This window comes from Bos taurus, unplaced genomic scaffold (assembly GCF_002263795.3).
Source record: "Bos taurus isolate L1 Dominette 01449 registration number 42190680 breed Hereford unplaced genomic scaffold, ARS-UCD2.0 Leftover_ScbfJmS_89, whole genome shotgun sequence".
Classification (NCBI taxonomy): Eukaryota; Metazoa; Chordata; class Mammalia; order Artiodactyla; family Bovidae; genus Bos; species Bos taurus.
Genome location: NW_020192176.1, coordinates 1 through 7,643, shown reverse-complemented (window position 1 = coordinate 7,643; position 7,643 = coordinate 1). Strand labels below are relative to the sequence as shown.

Sequence of the window (7,643 nt, the reverse complement as noted above, 5' to 3'; positions counted from 1 at the left end):
AAGAATTGGGAAACCCCAGGTTCTGGGCCTTAGCTCTACTGTTGACTAGCAGACACTCCAAGCTATTTCTAAAATAAATTAGAATTGCATCTTTTTTTTTTTTAATAATTGAGGTTCCTTTTAAATATTTAATTTATTGAGTATTGATTCACTCGCACCCGGGTCTTAGTTGCAGCCACATAAGATACAAATCTTCCTTAATAAGAGAGCATGTGGGATCTAGTTTCCCTGACCCAAGGGAATCGGAGCCCCACACCACTGCATTGGGGAGCACAGAGTCTTACGCACTGCCGCGACCACATCGGGAAAGGTCCTTGAAATACCTCCTTTATATGTCCTATTCCAGGCTCAAGTCTGAATCTCTGGACCCTCATGAGTTTCCCACCACATTTATTCTCTGCTTTCCCCCAGTACCAAGAAAGAATCTGGTGTATTCATGAATCCTAATTCCAAATCATTAAAAACTGGTTTCTGTCTCCTTTTTTTTTCCTTCAAACTTTAGAAAAACCTAATAATTAAAACAGAAGAACTTATAAAACATAGTTTATACAGTGGTTTCTTGGCAAGCAGTCTTTAATAGACTTCTTTCAAATTCTGACAAATACACTAGGTGTTTTGGTTTGGATATGCAGAACTAAAAATATCTAAAGGAGAGATTTTTAATTACTTAGTTCAATCTGTGAAATTCCTGCGAATTCTATCTGGAAGAAAGAATAAGAAAGAATATGGGGACTTCCCTGGTGTTCCAGTGGCTAAGACACTAGTCCCAATGTAGGGAGCCTGGGTTTGATCCCTGGTCAGGAAACTAGATTCCACATGCCACAGTGAAGACCTGAAGAAGCCAAATAAATAATGATAAATAAAGAAAATTTAGGAGCAAAACAACAATATATATTTTTAACAAATAGAATATGGGCTTTGCAGTCTGAGAGACCCGGCCTTTTTCTTTTTCATGGTAGCAAGCAAACAGGATTTATTTCAGAGAGAAAGTAACAAAACTCTCAGCATAGACACAGAGGAGGTGAAGTGCCCCAGACCGGGGCTTTGCAGTGCAACTTTAGATAAGTTATGTAACCTCTCTGAGCCTCAACTTTTAAAGACATTTCCCTGTTTTATTCATACTTTTTTAACTTTATTTTTTAATTGGAGGAAAATCGCTTTACAATGTTGTGATGGTTTCTGCCATAAAAACATGAAATGCTTCACCAATTTGCATGTCATCCTTGAGCAGGGGCCATGCTAATCTTCTTTGTATCATTCCAATTTAAGTATATGTGCTGCCAAAGTGAGCACTGAGCCTCAATTTCTTCATCTATGAAATGGGAATGATACCTCCCTTGCAGGACTGTTGTGAGGATCACATGCCACGTATATATTAAGTACTCAATACATGTTCATGTTCTCCTCCATTAAACACCATCTTATTTTTTACTTTGCTCACCAAGAGCACACGTTTGGGCCTGAAACAGCCTAGGTTCAATGGCCTGATCCCACAATTTTAGCAACTCGGTGATTTGGGACAAGTTGTTAACAATCTCGGAAGCACTGTTTTCTCATCTGGAAAATGGAGTTAGCACCAACAGTGCCCAGCTCCAGGAAGCGTTCACGAACTAGTCACATCCATCAGAATCACATTAAATCACCATGGAGACAGCAGGGATACTGAGAGAGTGCTGATGTTGAGTGGCTGCTGAGTTGCTGACGAGGGGTCAGCCAGGTGGCCAGGAGGAGGCTCCATCCTTCTCTTTCTTGATTTTACCTTTACTTGCCCCACTTTTCTTTTTTTTTTAATATTTTAAATTCTTTTATGGCTATGCTGCTGCTGCTGCTGCTAAGTCGCTTCAGTCATGTCCGACTCTGTGCGACCCCATAGATGGCAGCCCACCAGGTCTCCTCGTCCCTGGGATTCTCCAGGCAAGAACACTGGAGTGGGTTGCCATTTCCTTCTCCAATGCACGAAAGTGAAAATTGAAAGTGAAGTCGCTCAGACGTGTCTGACTCTTTGCGACCCCATGGACTGCAGCCCACCAGGCTCCTCTACCCATGGGATTTTCCAGGCAAGAGTACTGGAGTGGGGTGCCATCGCCTTTCAGTTCAGTTCAGTTCACTTCAGTTCAGTCGCTCAGTTGTGTCCGACTCTTTGCGGCCCCATGAATCAGAGCACGCCAGACCTCCCTGTCCATCACCAACTCCTGGAGTTCACTCAAACTCACATCCATCGAGTCAGTGATGCCATCCAGCCATCTCATTCTGTTGTCCCCTTTTCCTCCTGCCCCTAATCCCTCCCAGCATCAGAGTTTCTCCCAATGAGTCAACTCTTCACATGAGGTGGCCAAAGTACTGGAGTTTCAGCTTTAGCATCATTCCTTCCAAAGAACACCCAGGACTGATCTCCTTTAGAATGGACTGGTTGGATCTCCTTGCAGTCCAAGGGACTCTCAGGAGTCTTCTCCAACAGCACAGTTCAAAAGCATCAATTCTTCAGCGCTCAGCTTTCTTCACAGTCCAACTCTCACATCCATACATGACCACTGGAAAAACCATAGCCTTGACTAGACAGACCTTTGTTGGCAAAGTAATGTCTCTGCTTTTCAATATGCTATCTAGGTTGGTCATAACTTTTCTTCCAAGGAGTAAGCCTCTTTTAATTTCATGGCTGCAGTCACCATCTGCAATGATTCTGGAGCCCCCAAAAATAAAGTCTGACACTGTTTCCATTGTTTCCCCATCTATTTCCCATGAAGTGATGGGACCAGATGCGATGATCTTAGTTTTCTGAATGTTGAGCTTTAAGCCAACTTTTTCACTCTCCTCTTTCTCTTTCATCAAGAGGCTTTTGAGTTCCTCTTCACTTTCTGCCATAAGGGTGGTGTCATCTGCATATCTGAGGTTATTGATATTTCTCCTGACAATCTTGATTCCAGCTTTCCATCGCCTTGGTGGGTCTCAATTGCAGCATGTGGGATCTTACATTGTGGGGTGTGGGCTTCTCTCTACATGTGGCTCCCGGGCTCAGTAGTTGTGACTTGCAAACTTAATTGCCCTGTGGCTTGTGGCATCTTAGTTCCCCCACCAGGGATCAAACCCTCATCGCCTGCATTGGAAGGCAGATTTTTAACCACTGGACCACCAGGGAAAGCCCCTCCCCACTTTTCTTTGTCTTTCTCCTTTATCTTCTCTCTCAGTTTCTGCTGTGTGAAAAATGGTTGCATCCAGAGTGGTATGATATGTAACCCATATATTTTCTTTCCCTGCATGGCCTCCATAAATCTTATGTCTGTGTATGACTCCTTCTCAGTGCTGGGTTTTTGATTCCACGTCCCCAGGTAGAATACTGTGTGTTGAACTCTGTGCCATGGATTTGGTGCTGTGCGCCCTCCTTTGCCTCTGATACCTCCAAGATGAAAAGACCTAATTGCTAAGAATCCTGGGGGCAAAATTAATTCTCAGGAAGGACCACGACTTAGCATCTTTGCATTTCTCTTTTACCTCTGAAAGAGCATAGTCTGCTTGTTCTGTCTTGTGGCCTCTTGTTTGATCATGCTATGCATAATAAATTAATGTGGCATTTCCAACAGGAGTAATTCTACTTACTTCTTTCCCTGAATATTTAGACTGTGGCCAAATGGCTTCTTGTTTTTACTTAAGAGTTAAACAAAAGGGACTTCCCTGGTGGTGCCGTGGTTAAGACTGTGCCTTCCAATGCAGGGGCTGCAGGTTCAACCCCTGATGGGGGGGACCACGATCCCACATGCCTCACTGCTCAAAAACCAAAACGAAAAACAGAAGCAATATTGTAACAAATTCAATAAACAACTTTAAAAATGGTCCACATCAAAAAAATTCTTAAAAAATATACACATGTGCATATGTAGTCTATATGTATGTGCATGAGTATAACTCTTTGTACTAAATAGTTTGGCTTTTTACAGCAAACTACATTAGAAGCCAATTTTTTTAGACATGGATGCTTTGAAATGTAAATTCATAGTCCCTACTAAAAAAGAACCATAGGAATTCTATGTTCTTTGCACATTTGGCGGCACAACCCGACATTATACCACCTATTTGGGAGGCTGAATGGTATATTTTATATATATATATATATATATATATATATATATATATATATATAATCTTGGACTTAAATTCCAAAACCCTGGCTAGAATTTTCTGCTTAGCCTTCCCCCCACAACTGATGGTTTTACCCCAGAGCTAAAGACAAATGAAGAACAAAAACAGGCCTGTTGCTGTGTTGATTATTTCTTGCTCACCTCTATTTCTCTATTAAAAAAAATTTTTAAGGTATATATTTTTTAATGTGGACCAATCTTTTTCAATGGCCACATCATACAGCATGCAGGATCTTTAGTTGGGGCGTGCAAACTCTTAGTTGTGGCATGCAGGATCTAGTTCCCTGACCAGGGATGGAACCCCAGCCCCTTTGCATTGGGAGCTCGGAGTCTTAGCCACTGGACCACCAAGGGAGTCCTAGACCCATTGTTTCTTGACTGCTTTCCCTTCGTGCCTGCAGTCCTTTCTCCCCTTAAGATCATTAATTACTGAGACCTGTTTAAGGGCAAGCATTGTGGCCAGGTTTAGATCACAAAATCTCTTGGACCAAAATGAGGTCAAGCTTGATTATCTTTCTCCAGGGACCCCCTCCCCTATCTGCTTACAACACCCAATGTTGACATAAAGGAAATTTCCAGTTATTTCAACCAGATCATCAGGTGCTCTGGACCAAATTCAAGACTGTTAGATTTGTACTCTGTATATTTCCTCAGGCTTCCCAGGTGGCTCAAGTGGTAAAAAATCCACCTACCAATGCAGGAGATACAGGTTTGATCCCTGGGTCAGGAAGATCCCCTGGAGGAGGAAATGACAACCCACTCCAGTATTCTTGTCTGGAAAGTTCCATGGACAGAGGAGCCTGGCAGGCTACAACCCACGGGGTTGCAAAGAGTCAGACACAGCTTAGCCACTGGACACACACACACACGCATGTAATTCCCCATTTTTGTCTTTCCTCTTGTCATCATGGGCATTAAAGTCTTAAAATCAGGGTCTGGAAGCTTTTTTTCAGGGACAACCAGGAATGGTGGTGGCTGACTAGCCCACTCAAGATGGCTGTTCCCTTGCTCTCTGTCTGTCCCTTGCCCGACCAGTGCCTGCTTCATTTACACTTACTCTGGCCTTCCTACATACTTGCCTTGGGCGCCAGCTAGTGATTGTTCTTATCAAAGGGACGGTGAGGTGTGTGCCTTTCTGTTGGTTTCCCTGGTAATCGATGAGCCCATCTGACATCAACTCCCCTGTAACTGGCAATCTCCCCCTCCACCAGGAGCAAAGACTGCTGCCACGTCCTGAAGGTGTATGCTGCACAGGGTGGGAGGTCGCTCCAGGACTTTGCTTCAGACACAGAAGCTCCCCATCTGTCAAACCACTGAAGTCTCTGTTGCCTGATCCACGTGTGCAGGCTAAGGCACTTCAGTCAGGCCTGACTCTTTGCAACTTTATGGGTTGTAGCCCGGCAGGTCCCTCTGTTCATGGGATTCTCTGGTCAAGAATACTGGAGTGGGTTTGCCATTCCCTTCTCCAGGGGATCTTCCTGGTGCAGGGATCGAACCCCCATCTCCTGTGTCTCCTGCATTGCTAGTGGATTCTTCACCGCTGAGCCACCGGGGAAGCCCTCTGTTGCTCAATCCAGGCTTTCGTCAGTCTTGAAGCTGGGCAAATATAGGCTTTGTAGGCCTGTGAGGTGCAGTCCAACAGGTGGGCATAAAGAGACCAGTTTCCAGAGCCCCTCAGGAAGGGGTGAGAAACTTGATAGCTTGGGGTGGTGGTGACAATTACCAAGAGGAGAGGTGGTGGGGTGGGGGAGTCCCTGGGACCTGCCAGGGTGGAATAGGAGAGTTTGAGAGGAGCCTGCCTGAGCCTGTGGATCTCCCCCTGGGGGGACTTAGAAGAAAGGGTTCCTCAAATACACTGATAAATATCCTCTACACTGTAATAGGATTCCATTTGAAACAGTTACAGCCGAGGTGTTATGAGCCCATTCTTGTGTCACAGAAAGCTAGGCTGTTCCTCCATTTGGAAGGTATTGTTTTATTTTCCTTGTTCCTAAAATAGCACAAAGGAAGGCTTCTGTTTGTTCTTGTACCTTGTGCTAATCCTAGAGCAACATGAATATGCTACTGTACACGGATCTTGAAACAACAGTGAAAACTTCCAACACGGGAAGACAATTAATTCCCACTCCTTCCCCCTTTCCTCTTGGATTCCAATGACTGGCTGTGTTTAACCCTAGTTTTGCCTACTCTTTCCCAGAAAAGTCACAGCTAGCATGCATGGATCTACTAGCAGGAGCATAGATTCAGTAGGATGTGGGATTCCAGCTTGATTCTCCAGGGGCTGACATCTCATCAGAGAACTAGTCCTGAAGAGCATATGTTCAGTGCTGAGTTTGGGGGTCTGTATGATAATGGCTTCAGGAATGCAGCTGAGACAAAAATCCCTGAGGGTTGAAACACTCAAGCTTCTTGGAGAAGGTGGGCCTCCAAGGATAGATGTAGAGAAGGAGTAAAGAGAGCAGGTGAGAAAGTCAGAAAGAGCAAAACAAATATTGTATATTAATGCATGTATGATATGCATTATGGCAGGCTACAGTCTATGGGGTCTATATGACCAAAGTCACAACCAAAGTGACTCAGCATGCATGCACCACACATATATACAGAATCTAGGAAAACAGTACTGATGAACCTATTTACAGAGAAGAAATGGAGATGCAGATGTAGGGAATGGACTTGTGGACCACGGCGGGGGAAGGAGAGGCTAGGACAAATTGAGAAGGTAGCATTGATGTATATACACTCACTCCACTCTCAAAGTCACTTCAGATGTGTCTGACTCTTTGAGAGCCCATGGACTGCAGCCCGCCAGGCTCCTCTGTCCATGGGATTTCCCAGGCAAAAATACTGAGTGGTGTTGCCATTCCCATCTCCAGTGTAGATTTCCTATCCAGGGATTCAACCTGAGTTCTCTTCATTGTCAGGAATTCTTTACCATTTGAACACAAGGAGCCCCATGTCTGGGTCTAACTTGTGGAGGCTGCTATATAGCTACAGGGAGCCCAATACCTGGAGTCTGTGATGACCTAAAGAGTGGAATGCGGGGCCGAGGGAGGCTTCAAGAGCGGTTAAGGGATATAGTACATGATTGATATCATTATGACTGATTAATATTGATGTATGGCAGAGAGCACACACCATTGTAAGGCAATTACCCTCCAATTTAAAGATATATATAAGAGAGAGAGGCAGGTGGAGGGTGCAGGGTGAGAGCAGCCTGTGTGGGGCATCTCTGTGGAAAGGAGAGGACCGCCAGTTCACTGGAAGACAGCAGTCATGCTGCTGAAGCAATTTCAGCATTCAGTGAAAGCCTCAAGTAGGCACTATTTCCTAGATTAACTTGGGAAAACCCTGTGTGTTGCAAACATATCCATCAGAGCATTAGAGGGAGGTAATGGATGACCTGACTCCTGGGGCCTGCCAGCTGAATATGGAGTCAGGAGGGGGACAATGTTTGGAGAGGCTCAGCCTCTGTACATCTGCTTGCCTCTCCTTGTGCTCTGCCCAGTC

The 7,643-nt window shown here is 44.6% G+C and overlaps 1 non-coding gene across 1 annotated transcript; it reads right to left on the bottom strand.

Moving 5' to 3' along the window:
* Window positions 1-1,186: 1,186 nt before the first annotated feature.
* LOC112445776 (U6 spliceosomal RNA) lies at window positions 1,187-1,293 on the bottom strand. Its single transcript, XR_003033785.1, has one exon. It is a non-coding gene; the product is annotated as a U6 spliceosomal RNA (small nuclear RNA).
* Window positions 1,294-7,643: the final 6,350 nt, after the last annotated feature.